Source organism: Saccostrea echinata, unplaced genomic scaffold, assembly GCF_033153115.1.
Source record: "Saccostrea echinata isolate AGI-Se365-2 ecotype Australia unplaced genomic scaffold, CSIRO_AGI_Sech_v1 ptg000009l, whole genome shotgun sequence".
Lineage (NCBI taxonomy): Eukaryota > Metazoa > Mollusca > Bivalvia > Ostreida > Ostreidae > Saccostrea > Saccostrea echinata.
Window position 1 is genome coordinate 38,558,993 of NW_026889758.1, and position 25,375 is coordinate 38,584,367.

General features: G+C 33.5%; 3 long non-coding RNA genes across 3 annotated transcripts; 2 read left to right on the forward strand and 1 right to left on the reverse strand.

The window, feature by feature from the left end:
• The first annotated feature begins 6,398 nt into the window (after positions 1-6,398).
• LOC133183676 (uncharacterized) lies at positions 6,399-8,688 on the forward strand. Its single transcript, XR_009720698.1, has 3 exons — positions 6,399-6,573; positions 6,699-6,809; positions 8,600-8,688. It is a non-coding gene; the product is annotated as an uncharacterized LOC133183676 (long non-coding RNA).
• A 3,356-nt stretch (positions 8,689-12,044) lies between these two features.
• On the forward strand, positions 12,045-13,004 carry LOC133183677 (uncharacterized). Its single transcript, XR_009720699.1, has 2 exons — positions 12,045-12,173; positions 12,334-13,004. It is a non-coding gene; the product is annotated as an uncharacterized LOC133183677 (long non-coding RNA).
• On the reverse strand, positions 12,273-14,444 carry LOC133183678 (uncharacterized). Its single transcript, XR_009720700.1, has 3 exons — positions 14,331-14,444; positions 13,534-13,680; positions 12,273-12,840 (listed from the first exon to the last, which is right to left on the reverse strand). It is a non-coding gene; the product is annotated as an uncharacterized LOC133183678 (long non-coding RNA).
• Positions 14,445-25,375: the final 10,931 nt, after the last annotated feature.

Here is a 25,375-nt window from a genome sequence, read left to right on the forward strand (position 1 = left end):
AATTTATTAGTGAATATTCCTGGAAAAGTGAATTTATGTGTTTCTTGCAATTCTTTCTATGGATGTGATGAATTAATCTGTAACACTGATTTTGTAAAGACAATTGCATTTTGTGCAGTGAAATGACACTTGCATTTTATGCAGTGAAAAATTGACCCTAGCATTCGTCAACAGTGATTCAATGAAATGGAATTGTGAATGTGAGTGTTCGATTTGAAAGTAAATGTGTCGCATTGAATTTATTAGTGAATATTCCTGGAAAAGTGAATTTTTGTGTTTCTCGCAATTCTTTCTATGGAGATGATGAATTGATTTGTAACACTGATTTTGTTAAGACAATTGCATTTTCTGCAGTGAAATGACACTTGCACTTTTTCCAGTGAAAAATTGACACTTGCATTTGTCAACAGTGATTCAAGGAAATGGAATTGTGAATTTGTGTTCAATTTGATGGTGAATGTGTCGCATTGAATTTATTAGTGAATATTCCTGGAAAAGTGAATTTTTGTGTTTCTGGCAATTCTTTCTATGGATGTGATGAGTTAATCTGTAACACTGATTTTATTAAGACAATTGCATTTTCTGAAGTGAAATGACACTTGCATTTTTTGCAGTGAAAAATTGACACTTGCATTTGTCAACAGTGATTCAAGGAAATGGAATTGTGAATTTGTGTTCGATTTGAATCTGAATGTGTCGCGTTGAACTTATTAGTGAATATTCCTGGAAAAGTGAATTTTTGTGTTTCTCGCAATTCTTTCTATGGATGTGATGAATTGATTTGTAACACTGATTTTGATAAGACAATTGCATTTTCTGCAGTGAAAAGACACTTGCATTTTTTGCAGTGAAAATTGACACTTGCATTCGTCAACAGTGATTCAAGGAAATGGAATTGTGAATTTGTGTTCAATTTGAAAGTGAATGTGTCGCATTGAATTTATTAGTGAATATTGCTGGATAAGTGAATTTTTGTGTTTCTCGCAATTCTTTCTATGGAGGTGATGAATTGATTTGTAACACTGATTTTGATAAGACATTTGCATTTTCTGCAGTGAAATGAGACTTGCATTTTTTGCAGTGAAAATTGACACTTGCATTCGTCAACAGTGATTCAAGGAAATGGAATTGTGAATTTGTGTTCAATTTGAAAGTGAATGTGTCGCATTGAATTTATTAGTGAATATTGCTGGAAAAGTGAATTTTTGTGTTTCTCGCAATTCTTTCTATGGAGGTGATGAATTGATTTGTAACACTGATTTTGATCAGACATTTGCATTTTCTGCAGTGAAATGAGACTTGCATTTTTTGCAGTGAAAAATTGACCCTAGCATTTGTATAGAGTGATTCAAGGAAATGGAATTGTGAATGTTAGACTTTTCTATTTCAAAGTGAAAGTGTCGCATTGAATTTATTAGTGAATATTCCTGGAAAAGTGAATTTATGTGTTTCTTGCAATTCTTTCTATGGATGTGATGAATTAATCTGTAACACTGATTTTGTTAAGACAATTGCATTTTCTGCAGTGAAATGACACTTGCATTTTATGCAGTGAAAAATTGACACTAGCATTCGTCAACAGTGATTCAAGGAAATGGAATTGTGAATGTGAGTGTTCGATTTGAAAGTGAATGTGTCGCATTGAATTTATTAGTGAATATTCCTGGAAAAGTGAATTTTTGTGTTTCTCGCAATTCTTTCTATGGAGGTGATGAATTGATTTGTAACACTGATTTTGATAAGACAATTGCATTTTCTGAAGTGAAATGACACTTGCATTTTATGCAGTGAAAAATTGACACTTGCATTTGTCAACAGTGATTCAAGGAAATGGAATTGTGAATTTGTGTTCAATTTGAGAGTGAATGTGTCGCATTGAATTTATTAGTGAATATTCCTGGAAAAGTGAATTTTTGTGTTTCTCGCAATTCTTTCTATGGAGGTGATGAATTGATTTGTAACACTGATTTTGATAAGACATTTGCATTTTATGTTGTGAAATGAGACTTGCATTTTCTGCAGTGAAAAATTGACCCTTCGTCAACAGTGATTCAAGGAAATGGAATTGTGAATGTGAGTGTTCAATTTGAAAGTGAATGTGTCGTGTTGAATTTATTATTGCATATTCCTGGAAAAGTGAGTTTTTGTGTTTCTCGCAATTCTTTTTATGGAGGTATTGAATTGATTTGTAACACTGATTTTGATAAGACAATTGCATTTTCTGCAGTGGAATGACACTTGCATTTTTTGCAGTGAAAAATGTACATTTGCATAAATGTCAACAGTGATTCATGGAAATGGAATTGTGAATGCGAGTGTTTCTATTTCAAAGTGAATGTGTCGAATTGAATTTATTAGTGAATATTGCTGGAAAAGTGAATTTTTGGGTTTCTCGCAATTCTTTCTATGGAGGTGATGAATTGATTTGTAACACTGATTTTGATAAGACAATTGCATTTTCTGCAGTGAAATGACACTTGCATTTTTTGCAGTGAAAAATTGATATTTGGATTTGTCAACAGTGTTTCAAGGAAATGGAATTGTGAATGCGAGTGTTCGATTTCAGAGTGAATGTGTCGCATTGAATTTATTAGTCAGCCTATTCATGGAAAAGTGAATTTTTGTGTCTCTTGCAATTCTTTCTATGGAAGTGATTTTTTAATTCATTAGGCCTACATTTTTTTTATTCTCTTTTTTACTGGAAGCTTTATCAAAAATTTGAGTTGGGGGTGTCGAAATAGAAATAAAAATAAAACCACGAATTTTACGCAGTCGGTCAGAAAAATAAAAGTAAAATGAAAAAATGGAATAAAAATTTTTATTTTTAATTAAGGATAATTTTTTTGTATGACCTAATAATTTGTTTGGAAAACAGTGTTATTTAAAAAACTTATGTATACAAAACACAGAATTGGTATTGTTAATGTATCAATGAACTATTTTAAATTTAACTTTCTCTTAGATATTTGGGACAGGGGTTGCATTTCTAGTATTAACAGCTTGCAGTTCTAACTTTAATGCAAATCAAAGATACAAATCTATAGTCTTCTCTCAGTTGTCAAATATCAAAGTGTCACCACAGTAAACTTATCGGACTTATGTCACACCCCTCATAAACTTTTCACGTTCTTTTATTTTTTGGTATTCAGAAAATTACAAAATCTGAGTATTTTGGACTAGATCTGGCAAAGTTATAGCAAAAATACAGTGAGACATTTAATGGAACAGCTAAATAAACAAATTCACAGAAGTGCACATGATCAGACATGATAAAAAGAAAAGTTGTATAAAAAGAATTTTCAACGCAATTCCATTTAATATATAATGTACTGGTATATTTCTATTGAAAACATTCAAACTTCCTCAATCTGTAGTATATTTGACCTCTTTTTATCCTGATGTTTTTTTTTCTGAGCATCTGCTAACTTTCGATCAACATATAATTGTAGAAAGTACACATCTTTCCCATAGTATACACATGTAAAATACACATGACAATATTCTGTTTAGTGCAGAATTCAAAAAATTAATTGTTGAATTGGTTCTAATCCACAACTTTTGAATGAAAAAAAAAAAAAGAAACCAGGTCTTAATTAATACTTGTTAGGGCAATTATCATTTACAACAATACTTTTCCCTATTGGTAAAAAAAAGTTGTTTTACTGAACAAGAGATACATTTATACACTATATCAGGTGATATTAATACGATGATGTACATGTTACATAGCGATTGCCATTTTCCATGAAACGATAAAAAGGAAATAAGGCCAAGATAAATAAATATTGTGTTTCCTATTCCAACCTGAGAAAAAATAGGGTAGCTAGGTAGGGAAAACATTTTATTTTAATATTTTATTGGCAAGCATGCTAATATTTTCCCTGGGGACATCATTGTCAAAACATTTTTGATTAATGATGTGTATAGGATATGCATTTTCTGAAACACAGAAGCGAACGAGATTAGGATTTCTATAGTGAAACTGGAATAGTTTACTCCTGGAAATTTATCTGCCGATCAATTTTTTAGGGTTCACCTCATATATTTTAGGGTCGGTCGGGGAACCGGAAACACACAATTTATTTATCTAGGCCTAATGTCTTCTATCAATCAAGCATATATTTCCGTAGGTAATTTTGAATTCCAATAGTTGTCATAAAACAAGTGAAGTTGTGACTCGAATTACCTCAGTTATGCCACTTTCTCCCAGTTCTATAGTGTTCTGTTCTGTCGTTTCTTGTAAAATAAAACATTCTTGTCTTAAAATTAAGTTTGAAAAAATCTCCAAGACGTATTTCAATGTATTAAAGTAATTGTCAAAAATAATACGTACTCAAAACCTTTCAAAACAAGCGGTTGACAGAACCTCGATTTCCACGTGGCCCTCTGCATGACATTTGATCAAGATTACTGTTTCGTCTATTTCATTCAATCTTTCATTAAAAGTTTATCTGAAATTTATACTTTTTCTAATATATGACATTGACACGTCACTTTTTAAAATGACTTTTAAAAAATATGAAACCCTCCGATTCTGACATTTTGGCGCTATGCTGTGCAGTGACTATTCATGCTTCGAATACTGTGATTGGATGAATATATTTACCTCAGCTAATGACAAATCGCATTTTGAAAGGCTTGTGAAAAGTTAATTTATTTATATTTCTTTTATTTTTTCAGTGACTATAAAATTTTAATAAACTATCGGCTGGAGAAATAAAAATAAAATTTGAATTAAGGACTTTAATTTTTATTTCATTTTAGCCCAAATTAGAGTCAACACTCCCGTAAAACAGGATATAAAAAAATGTTGGCCTTACATTGAATGTGTTAGGAGACTTGCATTTTTTAGCAGTGAAGTGATTCTTGCAACTTTAGCAGTCAGTTGATGCTTACAATTTTGTAACAGTGAAATGACACTTGCATATTTTCCAGTGAAAAGACACTAGGATTTGTAGCAGTGATGCGAGGAAATGGAATTGTGAATGTGACTGTTCAATTTAAAAGTGATTTGTTATGAGTAAGTCCTTTGTTATCATTATGCACACATTAGTTATTTGTTAATAATTTAATTTTGTTTGTATTCTAGCCTCTGATTGGTTAATATCCAAAAAGGAACACAAAATATTTCTGTATAACCTGGTTTGGTTTGGGGACCCCCCCCCCCCCCAACAACCAGCTGAAACGATCCTCTCATTTCATTTCCAGTTCTCGGGATTCATGGAAAATTCCATATTTAATAAATGTACCTTTAACTTCAAACAATAATTCGATCTTACCACGTGTAAATAAACAACAACGCTGCTGGGCCTGTGTATCAGTTTTTACCTCCCCTCGCTTCCGTTACTTCCGTTACTATGGTTGTATTATTGAGCGGCAAATTTAAACTAATAAAAAGCTACGAAATTTTACACCCATAGTTATTTAATGATTTTAAAATTAAATTATAAGGAATGACTCAAATTCTTGGCCAAATTATTCGAGTATAACCTGGTTTGGGTCAGTTTACGCTGTTTTATAATCCGCTTCGCGGATTATATAGCGTAAACTGACCCAAACCAGGTTATACTCGAATAATTTGGCCAAGAATTTGAGTCATTCCTAAAGTAATTTGCAGTATAGCTTCAACATTAGACATGGTGGATCTTGTGGATTTAAAGGTGTTGAAACAGTGTGTTTTAGCCAAAACTGCTGGCCTGATTGAGGGCATATTATCTGATGGTATTTTTTTTTTTTTTTTTTTTTTTTTTTTTTTTTTTTTTTTTTTGTAGTTTGGCAAAGCATAAAATTTGAAGAGGAATAAGCAATATTCTTAAATATGATAACATACATGTGATATGTACCTATGAGGCGCCGTTTTGGTATTTACTGCCAAAAAGTGATATCACCTATTCGAATAGGTGATATCACCTATTCGAATAGGTGATATCACCTATTCGAATAAGTGATATCACCTATTCAAATTGAATAGGTGATATCACCTATTCGAATAGGTGATATCACTTATTCGAATTGTGATATCACTTATTCGAATTGGTGATATCACTTATTCGAATAGGTGATATCACCTATTAGAAATGAATAGGTGATATCACCTATTCAAATGGGTGATATCACCTATTCGTACTGAATAGGTGATATCACCTATTCGAATAAGTGATATCACCTATTCGAATAAGTGATATCACCTATTCAATTTGAATAGGTGATATCACCAATTCGAATAGGTGATATCACCTATTTGCATTTCTTACAACAATAAATAATGAATGCTCCCTTCCTCAAGATTATCTACATTTTCATTGGAACCAAGCAAATTCGGGCTGCATTAGGGTCTTTAAGTCTCGTCACGTGACTCGCGAGATTTTTCGATAATATTAACTTCCGGGTACCTCACACATGGAGATGCAAGATGTGTATTGCGTTATGCATGTTTATGGTTTACACAAAGCGTATAAGGAAAGTTAAGCAGTTGTACAAAGCCGAAGGGTTCTCCGACTTACGATGGATAAATTGAGGGTCGTAAAAGCTTGGGTGCGAGCAAGTAGGAGGAGAATTTCAATCGAAGTACAGGTAAACAAGTCAGAGAATGTCACCTGTTTCTTGGGTATTCTTGGGTGAAATAGAAGTCTTATATTATACATTTGTATCTGATTAGAATAGTTTTGTTATCATCATTACAACTAATTTATTAACAGATTTTTCTTGAAATCGAGGATAATGATGTTATTACCAGCTGATTAAGGAGGAGTAGTGTAAGTGTCAGATGGGTACGAACGTCATCTTGTGACAGCATCACCTTTGTTTGGGTAAATAATTTGTTCAGAATACGCTTCATTTATCAACAGAAATTAAGTTGTTGCATGTCAGTGGGTCTAGTTTTATAAGTATTCAATGTTTGAAAGCACTTATCAGATCCAGTACAATCTTTTGATTTAGCTATATAGCTTTATTAAGCTATTCAGAATAGATAGAACGTTCTATCGTTAAAATGATATTGTCCTACGGACCCGGTTTAACGATAGAATTTGTTCCGTGTATTCGCAATGTAGCAAAATAAACACGGGCGATAACTCGAATTCTCTGCATTTTGTATGAAGAATCCAGAGAGTTCCGAATGTCAACATGGCGTTAAATTTGAAGCGAGGAAAAAACGTTGAGAAAATGAGTTGAATTTTCGTATATATATGGATTAATTTGGAGGTTAAAAGGCATATACAATCTCAAAAATGTTTGTTATGATTAATTTGGTAGTTATTTTCAATGCAACTCCTTTTGTATTCTTCAAAATCATTTCGGAGTGGATCCACTTCGATTTGCTACATTGCAAGTATATGGGATGTATTCTAACTGTGGTGAGGGCTTATAATTGTCCCGAGACACAGTTAGATTATTCTAACTATATTCAGAATAGCTTAATTTAGCTATTTTATATCAGTTTTTCTTAAATGTGTACTTTTCTCAGCATGCACAAAAAGTCGCACCTTGGTGCAGTGATGATACTCAACCTTGAACTCATCTGAAATTGATGCATTATAAAACTCACTCATTAAAATCTCCTTGCATTCATGTAATAATTTTTAGGCCCAAATACTGTACAGCAGTCCTCAAAATACTGGAATTTGGGTGAAAATACTGTACATTGTTCATAAAAAAACTGTAAAAAATATCAACCAAAAATCAATGTAAGAGGTTCATTTTTAGCTCTTCTGAGCCAAAGGCCCAAAGAGCTAATGCTATGGCCATTTGTGCGGTGTGCGTAAACTTTTTAGAATATGGGCCATAACTCAAGAACCCTTTGGCCAATTATTGTCAAATTTGTCACAGGGTATCCTTGGGCCAAGGGCTTCCGTTTATACTAAAACTAGGGTTGTGACCCTTAAACAAGGGGAGATAATTAGGAAAATAGAAACAAAAGAGACTTTGTACTCAAAGTTCTAAAAGTTTTTAGGCTACATGCGCAATTGATACAGTTACTTCTTCAATGAAATTATAAAGGAGGCCAATTATGGTCAAGAAGATAATTGATTGGTAATAATTCAGTACAATGAGAAGCAATCATACTTATCCATGCCTCAATGCACACAAGGTAGTGGACAGTTACTCAAATAATAGAAATTTATCTTTTGCTTAAAAGTATTCAAAAGTTGCAAAGTTGGAGATATCTTTGATTTTGCTTGTTGTTTCGATAGCCCATAGCACATATATGAATGGTCAAATACATGCGACTTTTTGTCTATTTCTTACCAAAATAATTTTTGTGAAAAACTGCATATAAATAGCTAAATTAAGCTATTTTGAATAGCTTTATAAAGCTATATAGCTATTTCAAGCTATATAGCTAAATTAAGAGATTGTACTGGACCTGCTTATTTCCCAATGATAAGACTTTCTTTATATATTCTGCAAATTCTCTCTGCATTTATCATTGAACAAAATTCATATGACTGCAATTATATGACCATACTCTTCAGTTTAGAAAGCATGTTAAAGAGGATATTTTGGTTAAAGTTTTGGTCTGTTAAGGTTTCAGTCTGTTTCAGTGTTTGAAATATTCTTTCATCTTACACAATTGTATACATTAAAATTTATTTTATAGCTAAAGTACAAGAGAACTGCAGCATGTAAGACTACATGTACATCGACTTTGAATAATCTACCTGGTATATCCTCAAAAAGGCAACTCAAATACAGGTATGAAATTGATGTCACATAATAAGTTTTTGGACTTACATTTACTCTTATAATTCATATACATATAAAGCATATAAAAAATAGAAAAGAATTAAAGGTTCGATCATCAGGTGACAGCTCAATCATGTATGGAATATTATTAGGCCAAATAAAAAAATATGTGTGGTTCCCGTTACCCGACCATCCCTATTTTAGATCCCCAACCCTTTTTTCTGGCAATTTTCATATTTATTTTCCGGAATTTTCCGTGATTTCCATCATCCACTTCGGTATTAGTTTTAGTTCCAGCAATGGCGACCTCCATGCAAAAATCGTTTCAACACGTAGTGCAAGTGTTTGATGGTGTTAAATCTAAAGCAAGCTAGCATGGCGCAGCAGTATACCTTTTTCCAGCGCCATGTTTTTTGTTTGTTTGTTTTTTGGTTGCCAAAATTAAATAAATATGCCCAAGAGTGGCGAGATTCAATTAGTTGCTCTGTTTACAGCTGGTTTATAACAAGTGCATGTTGATTAGTCCCTTTATTATTAATGCACGCAAAGGTGTGAAGTCACTTCTCGCTTGAAAGCACACAGACAGCTGGCCAGGTAACGTTTTTTGGAGTTAGAGGGAAGATAACATGAGAAAACATTTATTTGATTGCATTGATTATGCAAGAATTATGCAAGTTAATCTATGTGTAAGATAGATTAACTTGTAAATTATTAAATAATTTATATCAGGATCGTTTCTTTTAAACCGAAAGTAGAAAAAAAAAAAACAGTTCATGAGGAAACGTGAAAAAGAAGACTGCTGATTTCACCTGAATAAAGTCAACTTGCAAAACACCAATATATATGAGAAATGAGCTTGGAAGTATGAAGTCTTCAATGAGGCAAAAAGGTTTCATGAAAGGATTTAAAATTTTAATAATATTAAATATTTGTAATTCTGACGAATTTGAATCATTCTATGTCATCTTGCTTAGGTGATTTATTTTGTTTTAAACATTACTGTACAAAGTATAGGTGTCACATTCTTTTCCTCTGACAGCTCTTAAAAGCTTATCGTTCAAAATTTATTATTAAGTAAAATAAGAACTATTCTGGATAAAAGTAATTAATTTCATTTATAAACACTGATTTTAAACAAAAGGATGTTCACCTTGGACTTTATTTTTTACAAAAAGAAAAGATTGTGTTTTCATTATTTTTATGCCCCTGGATCGAAAGATCCCGAGGGTATATTGTTTTTGTCCTGTCTGTCTGTTTGTCTGTTTATCTGTTTGTCTATCTGTCTGTTGTCAATTTTAACCTTGCCCATAACTTTTGATTGGTTGGAGCTATGACTTTCATATTTCACATGTGTATTCTTTGTGACAAGACCTTTCTTTGGGTACCATCATATTTGACCTTTTGACCTTGACGTTGGAGTTTGACCCACTTTTGCAAAATTTTATGAGACTTTAACCTTGACCATAACTTCTGAACAGTTGGTGCTTGGGGTTTCGAACTTCACATGTGTATTCTTTGTGACAAGGCCTTTCTTTGAATACCAACAACTATGACCTTTTGACCTTGACCTTAGAGTTTGACCTACTTTTGAAAAACTTTAACCTTGGCTATAACTTTTGAACGGTTGGAGCTAGGGCTTTCATACTTCACATGTGTAATCCTTGTAACAAGACCTTTCTTTGGATACCAACAACTTTGACCTTGACCGTGATGTTTTACTTACTTTTAAAAAACTTTAACCTTTGCCATAACTTTTGAACAGTTGCAGCTAGGGCTTTCAAATTTAACATTTTTTATCTTTTGGCCTGGATTTTGACTTGCATTTGAGAAACTTTAACCTTCGCCATAAGATGCCATATGGGGGCATCAGTGTTTCACAAACACATCTTGTTGATTTAAAAATATTTGTTTCATATTCATAACTAGGGTGCCCCCTACCAATGTTGACTAGTATATTTCACGCCACATCGAAATGCCACTTATTTTCTCCTTCACTCTGTTCATCCACAAATAAAACATTTCTTTTCTGAACCATAGTTGGAAAAGACTGAATTCAAAATAAACAAAACATTTATTAGTTATGATTTATATACTCAGCTCTTCACAAAATATTTCTGTTTTTTCGCATTCTATAATATACAATTTTAGATTTTATATACCTGTACATCATGTATAAAGTTTAAGACTTCCGCAGCAGATTCCGATGGAGAAATCATGATCTATATTTAAGATTTAATGTATAATGCTTAAGATATCCATTAATTTTACTTATAATATACAATTCTGAAATTAATATCATCCTTTAAAAACAAGGACAGCACTTATCATCTTCGTAAAAACTTAACATTCTAAAAAAAGAAAATATAATATCCAAATAACAGTTAAATAATTCAATTTGCTCATGCTGATTTTCTTCAAACATTGTATTTTCTGGATGAGTATGAACTCAAATGAATAGAATCAGCAAACAACTGTTTAAATACCCAAGACATTTTATTCACACATTAAAGCACATAACTAATCCATATGCTTAAGAGAAAACATATCTAACACTCTACACATAAAATAGTTCACTTATGCTAACGAAAAGAAATGGGTATTATTTGGAAAAATTTAGAAAATCATTTTGTTAAAAAAAAAAAAAAAAAAATCCCTACCCACCTTCCCTATTTTTTTTGGAGGTGTAACCAGAACCAGAACCACACATATTTTTTGTTTGGCCTTAACGCTGGGTTTCCAAATGTCAAAATTAAGGGTATTCGATATATTCCATACAAGTTGTCAATCATTTATAAGTGATTTGTACAGAGGTTCATTTGCATATAAATGTTGTTAACATTGTTTTACTGTCTTTATTAACTTGTAATAATTATAGAATATTGTAAGGTTGGAGGATCGAGTTATAGTACAACAGGCAGGCAAGTAATGGTACTTTGTTCTGGAAATTTTTCGCCCCAGTTAAGTTTTATTTTTCTCATTCTGCCCTCCTTACAAGTAGGTGAATTTAAAACGGGACAAATTCGAAGAAGGCAGCATATATCTTTTAAACACAAATGTGTCTGATCAAATTTTAAAAGGGCAAAATTGTTTTCAAGGGTGAAAGAGTGAATATTTTAAAAATTAGAATGGGGTGAAAATATCCAATAATACAGGTTATATGTATTAAAACAGTACATATGCATTTCTCCTTTAAAATGAAAATAATTTGTTCTGTAAAAGGACAAATTTTGTTCTGATTTGTATCAAATAAATAAATATGTGCCAGATTTATTATTTTGCAGGCACCTAAGATACCATCAGTTGTGCGTCAAGCTGTGCAAAAATTCTATGTCATGTTACAGAATCTTTCTTAAATACAGGTATATGTCTGCTCATCTGGCAATCTTAGGACATCACTGGATGGTTTTGTTTAAAAAGATTACAGAGTTAACACACACTTCCAGCATGAAGACCAGCCAGTTGCCTCACCTGTCCTGACATTGTTAAAGGTAAATGGCCCTTTCAGAAAAGGATCTGACAATGCAAAGGCTTGCTAATCAATTAAAGATTTCTATTTACTAATAGGTAATTAATATGAATTTCTGTAGCTTAAAAATTTAATGATGTGAATTAAAAGAAATATTTTAATCAAAATTATTTTTATTTCAGTACTTTGTGACAGTGAAAAGACATGGCTTTAAATTACTGCATCAGAGATCAATCCAGGTTATAAATCTGAGGAAAACAATAAAGCATCACTTCGAGCTACTTATATCACTGCCTTAATAAGTTGTCTGCATGTGTAACTAACAAAGGACAGTGACCAGTTGTACCTATGATATCAGAGGGCATCCTGAAAAACACTCATCACTAAGAATAGAAAACTTCAAATGACTTTTGTATCAATCCTTTTGAATTTCATCTGGCTTGGAATTTCAGTAGCCTTTAGCATCCTTCAAGCATTTCATGAAGTACATGTACCAATTTGCAGGTATAAAATGTTTGAAACAGATTGCTTGTCCCAAATAAAAAAAAATAAATTCTCTGCCAATTAATAGTGTCATAAGCAGTTGATTGATATCACAGTTCCACTGGCATAGTATTTGTAGTTGAATTGTGCCATTTTTAAGAAAACTTTTCACAAAAACCTGGAAAACATCAGATGGAAAGGAGCATCTACAAGAAAAACAGTGAACACATTCTTGAATATTAACAATGATATGTCATGTCCATTTACATCCTTTATATAAACTAATTAACCAAATCATAGAGAATTATGTACAAATTTGTCCTTTTGTGTATTCATAGTGTATTAAATTGATTTTACTAATTTATAAATATTTATGTTTTTCACAGTCATTAACATTTACAAATAGAAGTACATATAACATGAAAATATTACATGTTTAGTAGGATAACGTGTAATTGTTATACCACAAAAAACATCGCTGACCTCGCCTCGGTCAGCAATGGTTTTTAAGGGGTAAGAATTTCACATCACCCAAAATAAACAGGTAATATTTTTCTTGTTATAGAATGCATTTTAAAGAAAACAACAAGGTGAAACGAACGTGCAAACATTCTGCACAGTTAACATTTTTTATTACTATATATACTGTTACCCGTAGTCATGCATTTTCAACCATTGGGATGTAATGTCTGGCATGCAGTATGGTAATAGTACTTGTTAACAAATGTTTTTTAAACCAATCAAATTTGACTATTTAACATGAAAGTGTATAACAAATTTATCTTGCATAATGGTGTTGTAAGTAACCATGGAATGTGAGCTTGTGTGAACTTGATCCTGAATTATTAAGTTTTGAATATTGTAATAAAGAATTGTGCAGCCTAAACTTTAACTTGTACCTGATTTAAATGGAGTTCCGTCATTAACAAGTTGGAAGTTGTTACACTCTCCATGAGTATAATAACTGGGGGATCTGCTTCATTTGCAGATACATGGATAACGCATTCACTCAAAGCGCTGTCCCTTTTTCAGTACCTTGTGCAGCCCTGTAATATGTTATGAAAAATGGAGAAAAATGCCTATTTCAAGAAAAAAAAGTCTGTCTCATAATTGTAGAAGTATTGGAAAAGGGGGGGGGGGGGTGGTCATGAAACTTTGCAGTTAATACAGTTTGTATGTGTAAATGAAAAAAATGCCTTCTTCTTTGTAGAATAAAAAATAATTATTTTTTGAGTGTATGTGACCATTTTTATTTCTGAATAGACAGGGTAGCCTACAGAATGACCAATTTTGAGCTGACCATTTTTATTTATTGTAGTAATTAAATTTAAAAAAAAATGTGTTTTCTACAAAGATCATATGTTATCGACGTGGTATTCAACTTTGTATTCCCATGGTCGATGCATTTGGGTACATCTATTTTTTTATTTGCTTTCAATGACATCGCATTCAATATCCCAATCTCATGTATACCTGTCCAATACTCCAAATTATACCATATTGTAAGCTAAATCAATGCTTTAAATTTATGAAACCAATCTGTAGATAAGCGTACCTTTTGAATACACACGATTTTAGAATAAAAACGATTTAATTTTCCCTTTATGCTTAAGTATGTTGGCTAATCTTGGCCCCCTCGGAATAGCTTGTGTTTACGTTATGTAATGAAAAAATAAAGCAATTAAACGCTATTTACCTGCATCTATCAATCCATTTTCTCCTCTTCTTTGCAACAATCGGGAATCAAAACAAACTACAAGTTTAATAATTCCACTGCGATGCTTACAACTTAAGTAATCCATTGTCTCCAAGAACGCTCAGGTACCCGGGAGTTATAAGACGAAAGTGAAAGTCAACGAGACTTACAGACTCTTTGAATTTTCCTATAGTATACATGATAGATAAGTGTAATAAATATAATTTGTGAGCAAAACAAACTACAAATTCTACTGGGCTGCTTAAAACTAAATGCGAAGCTGTAATCCATTGTCTGCAAGAATGGTAAGTTATAAAACGAAAGTGAAAGTAAATGAGAATTAAAGGCTATAGTCTTGGGAGCAGTTGTTATTTCATAAATAATTTGAATAGGTGATATCACCTATTCGAATAAGTGATATCACCTATTCAAAATGATTAAGTGATATCACCTATTCGAATAAGTGATATCACCTATTCGAATAGGTGATATCACCTATTTGATTTGAATAGGTGATATCACCTATTCGAATAAGTGATATCACCTATTCAAAAGGAATAAGTGATATCACCTATTCGAATAAGTGATATCACCTATTCGAATAAGTGATATCACCTATTCGAATAGGTGATATCACCTATTCGAATAGGTGATATCACTCATTCAAATTGAATAGGTGATATCACCTATTCGAATAGGTGATATCACTTATTTGAATAGGTGATATCACCTATTCGAATAGGTGATATCACCTATTCAGAAGCTGAATAGGTGATATCACTTATTCGAATAGGTGATATCACCAATTGAATAGGTGATATCACCTATTCAAATAGGTGATATCACTTTTTGGCAGTAAATACCAAAACGGCGCCTCATATGTACCGGCGGTACGCAAAATGTACTGGGTTTTTTTTAGCCCATTCATAGTGTACCAGCGGGACACCAAAATTCACAGAATATGAAAATTTGTACAATATTCTGAATTACTCGCTAAATGCCACCATTTTCCTCTCATTCTCGCTCCCGAGACACTGGAAAACGTCACCTGTGTTTGACACTTGATGTTCTGATAATTGTGTACTGTACACAAACCATCGCGTGTGAAGGTGTGAACTGCCAATTGGGAAAATTATCTTGCTATAAATCCGTATCAAGATACCCCTTTAGGTAGCTTTATTTTTAAAGGGGTACTTAATTATAACTGTTAATGTTTCGTAACTTAATTGATTGAAAAAAATTAAGCCAACTTCTAAAGTTGATATACATGACTTAATATACATGAATCTGACCCAGATCTCCGTAGGTATAAAGTATACGATGTTTATTACCATGATTACGATGAAATAAAGGATATAGTTTTTAAGTTTTTATGTGCTGAAATTTATGTATGATTGTATTTGCTGCTGTTATTTAGCATTGCTGATGTATATATCAGTAATATGAACAAGATGTAAATTAGTGACATTGACTCTCACATTAATACTATATAAAGCTGGCAAACAAACTATCATCTAAACTAGCTTAATTTATAGTCGATTCATAAGAACATTGTGATTATAAAACACAATGTATGAAATTTTAAACCATTCAAATCTCCATTACAAGTTTTGAAATAAGACATTTGCAACAATATATATTTGTTGGTTTAGAAATAAGGTACCTTATCAGAAGAATTTAAGCGATATTTTATACCATTTTTTGTACCGTTTTTTGATAGGCAGCTGTGTACAGTTTTTCTAAAGTATAGAAAAATGACAACTGATATTGAGTAGCTTTTCCTACAAAGGCTAATGTGTTTTTAGGTCTCCTGAGTCACTCAGGTGACCTATTGCTGTCTGTTTTCGTCCGTCGTCGTGCGTTAACTTTTGAACATTTTCGACTTCTTCTCCAAATCTGCTTGACCAATTTCAACAAATTTTGGCATATAGCATCTTTGGGTAAACGGGAACAAAAATTGTGAATTTCATGGTCCCCCCCCCCCAGGGGTTGGGCTAAAACCACCAAAATTGATGCAATCTTTAAAAATCTTCTTCTTTACTCCTAGACACCACCAGTCAAACTGTTGACATGATTGTAATAAGCATTGGGCCCTCTACCAAAATTGTGAAATTCATGGCCTCAGGGTCGGGGGTTCTGGTGCTAGGGTGGGGCTATATAGATCATTTAAAGAAGATGCATTATTTCTTTGAAAATCTTCTTCTCTTCTCCAGGGTATTATTTAAACAAACTAAGTGCATGATTATGATAAGCAATGATGCCTCTTCAAAAATTGTGAAATTCATGGCCCCAGGGTTGGGGGGGGGGGGGGGGGCTCTATTGATAATATAGTGAAAAAGCATAATTTCTTTGATAAAATATTGAAAATGCATTACTTCTGTTAAATAATCCTGTCTGTTCCGTATTGTTGAGGAGATAAACAAAGTGCATAGTTATGATGAACAGCTGTGCTTCTTACAATTTTTTTTTTAAACTTGGGGGGGGGGGGCTATATTGATGATATAGTGAAAATGTTTTAATTCTTTGAAAATCTTCAACTAAGTGCATAGTTTTTGAACATCAGCACTGTCATTTGGTCAATTGTTCGGTATCCAGTCAACTCGTACCCATTCCGACTCGTACCCAAACCGAGTCATACCCAAAGAGTCAACTCGTACCCAAAACTGAAGTCATAAAATAAATAATGAAAATATTTCACTTTTTGGTATATTTTCATGAAAATATTTGATTTATTATTCCAATTTAGTTACACTACTTATATTTTAAAAAATAATGACAATTAAATTTGTTTGAAAAATTCAATTTGGCTTAATATAACGTTTGATATAGATAGATTCTTTATTTCCAAATCAGGGCCCTTTTAGGCATCACAAACAACAAGCATGCAGATTTATGCAATTACAAACAGCACAGACAAATTATGTGTATACTAAATAATCTATAGAACATGTCTTTGTATATTGTATAACACTGTATATGTAAGTAACAGTTTTGGGTACGAGTTGACTCCTTGGGTACGACTCGGTTTGGGTACGAGTTGACTGTAAATCAATTGTTCTGGTCCTGGCCAGCACACTATTAATTTGTATTCTATTGAGAGAAGTTATTCCCCTTTGCCAATCTTTTTTGATAATTAATCACTGTAAATAATGTATTTGAAAGTCAATAGACTGAGAATTATGCAAAAATGTTATTGTATAATACAAAAAGTACTTTCATAGTTTTAATGATCAGGTACATTTGTAAATAATAAATAAATCAAAATGAGACAAAAATTACTTATTAAATATTCTTCAAAGACCAAGAGAGGCCAATGTGAGAGGTCACAATATGGGGTTAAAAGTAGTACGGATGAACTAATACTATAGTTTCTTAATTGTCTGCATAGTGATAATGATAAATGGGGGATAGATTAGAATTTATGAGTTGTTACTGAATACTAGACTTATTATTTCATTAATCCTGATTAGGGCTGTCAAGGTTCCCCGAAATAACTGAAAACTGCAGTCCAAGTTGTTCAGTTCGGTTTCGGTTCCATTTTTCCGGATTTTGGTTCAGGTCTGGTTTATATATTAGAATATGTTTTATACAAAAAATGGCGTCAAAATCAAAAGAATGATGACGATAACAGTGATCATGGTGATAAATAAACATCACAACTGAATTATACTTCATTCCATGACAAAACACTTGTCACGAAAGGATTAGATAACTATCAAAACAAGCAAGAATGGTCCGTTTGTAGCTATTAGTCGGCCTAGTAGTCCTAAACACCGATGTCAAGACGTTAACATGGATAAGATTTTTTTTCAAGGTGAATGTAATGTAACAAATAAAGATTTTTATGTTAAATTCATGAAATTAAGGTTTAAAATACATAGGTAAATAACCGACCCGAAAAACCAGAAACCGAACCAAAAATTTACAGAACCGACCCGACCCGAAAAATTTTGGAACCATGACAGCCCTAATCCTGATCATCCTATTTCTCTTGCTTCTGGGAAACAGCTTCATCTATCAGTTTATTTAATACTTTATGGATCCTCTTAATTTTGTATTACAGCAAAACTCGTTTAGTATGAACACGGATATAGCGAATTTACAGATATAGCGAAGTTTTTTGTATCCCCGGCAAAATTCTTAACAATTCCTTGTTAAATTTTACGGATATAACGAACTCGGATATAGAGAATTTACAGCTATAGCGAACTGATTTTGTGTCCCCTAGAAGTGAAATATAACAAAATTACATCTTTTATAGCAAATTTTTAAAGATCTTAATTTTTAAAATGTTGAACTGATAATAATTCTCCAAGTTTAAACATTTGAAACTCAATTCATTCTAAAACTTTTAAACTCCAAGAAAAGTTTTATTTTTTAAACTTCCCTATATACATTTGGTAGTCATGCTTGAAGGAAAAAAAATAATATAACGAATTTGCAATGCATACTTTGACAAATTGGCTATACGGATATAGCGAATTACGGATATAGCGAAGTAAATTCACAGGTCCCCAGAACTTCGCTATAACCGAGTTTTGCTGTATACTCAGGTGACCGTTAAGGCCCTTGGGCCTCTTGTTAGCTTTACTGGTCAGAGACCAGAAGAGATTATGCATATGAAGGTGTCCCTAGTCTGTCTAGCTGTTTTGTCTGTCTGTAATTTTTCAAAAAGCTTATACATAATTCTGTTTTTGACAAATGATGTTGCCTTAGTTACTTAAAAATAAATTTCTTTGAAACTCATTTCAAAACTACTCCTCCTATACATCTTTGGTCTGGTTTCAATAAGATTAGGTACACAAGTAACCAGTACTAACTTGCATAATTTTTTATATTTGTTTTTGATTTCACCAAATGATAGTTACTAAAATTCTATAAAACTCTTTTAAAACATTACTTCTCCTACATGTACACTTTTGGTTCGATTTCATTACGAGTTTGTACCCAAGCAGATTTACGAGGGGCGTTCAATAAATAATGTCATCGCTGTTAAAAAAAGAACTATTTTTGTTCGTTTTTTAAATGGTTCCCTTCAAAATACTCTCCTTTGACAAACACACATAACTTCAATCGTTTTATACAAGTTTTGAATGCATTCATATGATGTTTTTGGGTATGGTGTTCATGAACTGATAAATGGCAGAACCCAAAGCATTCCTTGAAGCATATCTTCTTCCTGAGAAGTGCATTTTCAATTTGGGGAAAAGAAAAATATTCACAGGGAGACAAATAGGGCGAATAATGAGGGTGGGGTAAAACATGAACCTTTTCTTTTTCGAAAAATGATCTTTCAGTCTGTGATTTATGTGTTGGGGTGTTGTCATGGAGAAGTCGAATGTTGCGAATTCCAGACTTTGGTCTCTTACTTTCTCAGTATTTCTTAACTTTCTTTATCACATAATTTTTATATACGTGTCCGTTGATTGATCTGCCTTTTGGAATAGCAACCTGACTTAGAGGACCTTCACTAATAGAGAGAATTGCACATTACTTTCTTAATGCTTTGAAACAGTTTTGCAATAGCAGGGCGATTTGTCTTTTAAGTCAACCACATCTTGTTATCAATTTTCCTCAGAGGTTCAAAATAATGTATCCATGTTTCATCGCCTGTATCTATTTCTGGAAACGTAGTGCGTCGCAGTTTTTTTATATTTTTAAGTAAATTTTTAGACATTTCAACACGCAATCGTTTTTGTTTTTCTGTTAAAACATGGGGGTATCCATCATGCGCTAACCTTCCGGAAACCTAGGTGTTTCTTTAAAATTGTAAAACCCTGATAAAATACCTACTAAATTTGCTAACTGTTTAATGGTTTATTGACCATCATTAGTGATGATATTGGTTATTTTTGCAAGTAATGGACCAATAGAGGCCGTTCAAGGTGGTCCAGGACGTTGCTTATATTTAAGGTCTGTTTGGCAGTTTTTTAATTTGCTAACCCACCTGTAAACTTGTCTCAAAGACATACACTTGTTACCATACACATCACATAGTTCTTGAAAATGTCTTTTGAATCTTTACCTAGTCTGACACATGCTTTAATGTAGCCTCTAATTTCAGTCTTATTGGAAGATGACTTACCAGTCATATTTTTATGCAGTGTCTCGAGTAGGGGTTATATTTCAGCTTCTCAAGGGAGTACTCGATGATAAAATGTGGTCAGATAAATGACCATAAATAGATTATGAACCAAATTATGCATGAAAAGAAATCAAAAGATCAATTGAACCCTGTATTTTATGGAATCTGATTGGTGACATTATTTATTGAACGCCCCTCGTAATGCAAAGATACATCTTTTATACTATATGTACACCCTAGTAGAGCTACAGGCTCTTCGGAGACTTCTGGTTTGTTGATAACATATCTGTTGTCTGTAAGCAACTTTTGAAAGGATGTGACCTTCTGTGTCCCAAATTTATGCAGTTTCTTGGAACAATGTAATAGTTTAATATAATCAAAAGCTTGCATGAATTCATTTATATTTTTAAAAATGAGCAATGATATTAGGTAGTAGGATAAGAAACAGTCACTGAAAGGATGCTCTCATTTTCTGAGTTTTCTCATTTTTATTCAAATTTTTACAAATTTTAAGAGGCATTTTGTTTCCCAGCTTGTCTATCTACAAAATACCGGTATACATATTTCATACACTGGTATCAGATACACTTCATGTATGGAAACCACAGAAATCTGATGAAATTTTAATTTTTCACATTATTGTAGTATCCATGCATCTACACTTTAAATTAAGTCAAAACAAGTATACATTACAGTTATTTAATGTAAATTTTAACTGCGTTTTGATTTTTATATCAAGCATGGACCATAGTTTATCTTTTATGTTTCTCCCATCATCTTTTCATAGAAAATTTTTTTCCAACTAAAAAGAGAAATGTTAGTATGTTACACATCTTAGTCTATTTTGTGTCCAAGTCTTTTTTAAGCTCAATCTATCAGGGTTGTCCCTAAGACCCAGGGGCCGGGGAATTTCCCCGCCTATAATGACATTATCCCCCAGCTACTCTGGTATTCCTCCTCAACCCCTTGTTAGGGGAGGAACCCCAGATCCCCCTTCTACTTTTTAGCTCACCTGAGCCGAAGGCTCAAGTGAGCTTTTCTGATAGAAATTTGTCCGTTGTCTGTCGTCGTTGTCGTTGGTGTTGTCGTTGGCGTTGTCGTTAACTTTTCACATTTTCATCTTCTTCTCCAGAACTACTGGGCCAATTTCAATCAAACTTGGCACAAAGTATCCTTGGGTGGAGGGGATTCAAGTTTGTTCAAATGAAGGGCCACGCCCCCCTCAAAGGGGAGATAATTACAATATAGCAAAAAATTAATGGCATTATTGAAAAATCTTCTTCTCAAGAACCAATGGGCCAGGAAAGATGAAACTCATGTGGAATTATTGTCAGGTAGTGTAGACTCAAATTTGTTCAAATCATGACCCCCGGGGGTAGGGTGGGGCCACAATGGACGATCAAAGTTTTACATAGGGATATATAGGAAAATCTTCAAAAATCTTCTTCTCAAGAACAGCAAAGCTATGATTGGTCATATTTATATGGAAGCATCCTCAGGTGGTGTAGATTCAAGTTTGTTCAAATCATGACCCCCGGGGAAAGGGTGGGGCCACAATGGACGATCAAAGTTTAACATAGGTGTATATAGGAAAAATCTTCAAAAATCTTCTTCTCAAAAACAGCAAAGCTATGATTGGTCATATTTATATGGAAGCATCCTCAGGTGGTGTAGATTCAAGTTGTTCAAATCATGACCCCCGGGGGTAGGGTGGGGCCACAATGGACGATCAAAGTTTAACATAGGTGTATATAGGAAAAATCTTCAAAAATCTTCTTCTCAAAAACAGCAAAGCTATGATTGGTCATATTTATATGGAAGCATCCTCAGGTGGTGTAGATTCAAGTTTGTTCAAATCATGACCCCCGGGGGTAGGGTGGGGCCACAATGGACGATCAAAGTTTAACATAGGTGTATATAGGAAAATCTTCAAAAATCTTCTTCTCAAGAACAGCAAAGCTATGATTGGTCATATTTATATGGAAGCATCTGCAGGTGGTGTAGATTCAAATTTGTTCAAATCATGACCCCCGGGGGTAGGGTGGGGCCACAATGGACGATCAAAGTTTAACATAGGAGTATATAGGAAAAATCTTCTTGAGAACAGCAAACTTATGATTGGTCATATTTATTTGGAAGCATCCTCAGGTGGTGTAGATTCAAGTTTGTTCAAATCATGACCTCCAGGGGTAGGGTGGGGCCACAATGAAAGTTCAAACTTGTAGAGAAAAAAGTCACAGTCAAAAAATCATGTAAGCATCCTTAGTTAGTGTAGATTTAATTTTGTTCAAATCATACCCCCCCCCCCCCCACTCCCTTTTAAGGGTAGGTTGGCACCCCTTATGCATTTAAGCTTTTCAATACTAAACAGATTTTTCCTCTTTTCCTAGCCACAGTGCTCAGGTGAGCGATGTGGCCCCTGGGCCTCTTGTTTAATGTTCCCTCCTATTTCAATTCTTAGGAACAACCATGATCTATGGCACTGAATTGTATCAGAGATCCCTTTTTTGAGACAGTAAATCTGTAATACAGAAGTATAAACTTTTCTTACCTAATGTTGATTTTTTTGTTAAGATTTGTCAATATTCATAACTCCTTTTTGCCCATCCCAGTAAAAGAGATTGAAAAATGCACTTGAAGAACTATCTGGCAGAATGGAAGGGGCCCTGGAACTTGGTGGAAACAACTAAAGGAGGCAAGGCTGAGGATCTTTACCTTCCAACAGGACTTCATGGAAACAACTAGAGGAGACAAGGCTAATGGATTTTGAACTTCCAAGATGTGAAAACAGCAGTGCAGCCAACAGGACTTGATGGAAACTACTGGTGGAGGAAAGGTTGATTGATGTTGATCTTCCAAGATGTGGACAAAGCATCAGGGACCAACAGGACTTGGTGGAATTAACAGGAGGCCACAAACTTGATGGATGTTGACCTGCCCAACAAGACTTATCACAGTAGATAACTAACACTGATCAGGTATATGACATAATCATGATCTTTTTTAAACTCAATCCATAGTAACACTGCATGGTATCAGAGATCCCCTTTTTGAGACAGTAGATCTGTAATACAGAAATTTAATCTTTTTTTTCATTATGTTGATTTTTTTGTTAAGATGTGCCAGTATTCAAAACCTTTTTTTGTCCCTTCCAGGAAAAGCGATTGCAAATAAATGCACTTGAAGAACTATTTGGCAGAATGAAAGGGGCCCTGGATCTTGGTGGAAACAGCTGGAGGAGGCAAGGCTGAGGATGTTGACCTTCCAAGATGTGGAAACAGTAGCTTCAGCAAACAGGATGTTGACCTGCCCAGCAAGACATATCACAGTAGATAACTGACACTGATCAGGTATATGACATAATCATGATCTTTTTTAAACTTAATCCATAGCATTGCATTGTATCAGAGATCCCTTTTTGAGACAGTAGATCTGTAAAACAGAAAAATAATCTTTTCTTACATTATGTTGATTTTTTTAGCTTTACTGGTCAGAGACCAGAAGAGCTTATGCGATAGTAAGGTGTCGGTCGTCTGTCTGTCATGTGTGTCTGTCTGTCCGTCTATAAACAATTTTTCATTGGTTTTTTTATTTCGATGAATGATGTTGCCATGGTTACTAAAAATAGAGATTTCTGGGAAATACTTTCAAAACGCTACTCCTCCTTCAGTTTTGGTCTGATATCAATATAACTTGGTACACAAATTAGACTATACTAAGATACATAACTCTATATATTGTTTTTTGATTTCAATGAATGGTGTTGCCATGGTTACTAAAAATAGAAATTTCTGGGAAAAACTTTCAAAATGCTACTTCTCCTACAGTTTTGACCTGATTTCAATATAACTTGGTACACAAGTAGACTATAATAAGATACATAATTCTGTTTTTCAATTTTTGATTTTGATGACCGGTGTTGCCATGGTTACTAAAAATAGAAATTTCCTTAAAATACTTTCACATTGCTACTCCTCCTACACTTTTGGTATGATTTCAGTATACCTTGGCACACATGTACAAGTAGACTACACATAATTCTTTTTACCAGTTTTGGATTTCGATGAACAGTGTTGCCATGGATACTAAAAATAGAAATTTTCTTGAAATACTTTCAAAAGGCTACTCCTCCTTCATTTTTGTCTGATTTCAGTATAACTTGGCATACAAGTAGACTACACTGAGATACATAATTGTTGTTATTGTTTTTTATTTTGTTGAATGATGTTGCCATGGTTACTTAAATCAAAATTTCTGTAAAATTGTTTAAAAGGCTACTCCTCCTACAGTTTTAGCCTGATTGCAATAAATCTTACTAAAAAAAAAAAAAGACTAAACCAAGGATAATTATTCTATTTATTGCTGTTGCAAAGTTTCAAGTCCAAGTGCTACTTTTATCTTCCTTTGTAAGTATAACCAGTAGAGCTACAGTCTCATCAGAGACTTCTGGTTGTTGAGATGTGCCGGTATTCATAACCCCTTTTTGTCCCTCCCAGGAAAAGAGATTGAAAAAATGCACTTGAAGAACTATCTAGCAGAATGGAAGGGGCCCTGGATCTTGGTGGAAACAAGTGGAGGAGCCAAGGCTGAGAATGTTGACCTTCCAACAGGACTTGGTGGAAACAACTGAAGGAGGCAAGGTTGATGGATGTTGAGGCATATTTGATTAACAATGATCTTCTAAGTTGTGGAATGCAGCTTCACTAACAGGAATTGTGGAAACAACTGGCCGAAGCAAGGCTGATGAATGTTGATCTTCCAAGATGTGGACACAGCAGCTGCAGCCAACAGGACTTGGTGGAAACAACTGGAGGGGACAAACCTGATGGATGTTGACCTTCCCAACAAGACATATCACAGTAGATAACTGACACTCAGATCAGGTATATGACATAATCATGATCTATTTCAAGTTCAATCCATGGCACTACTTTATCAGAGATCCCCCCTTTGAGATATG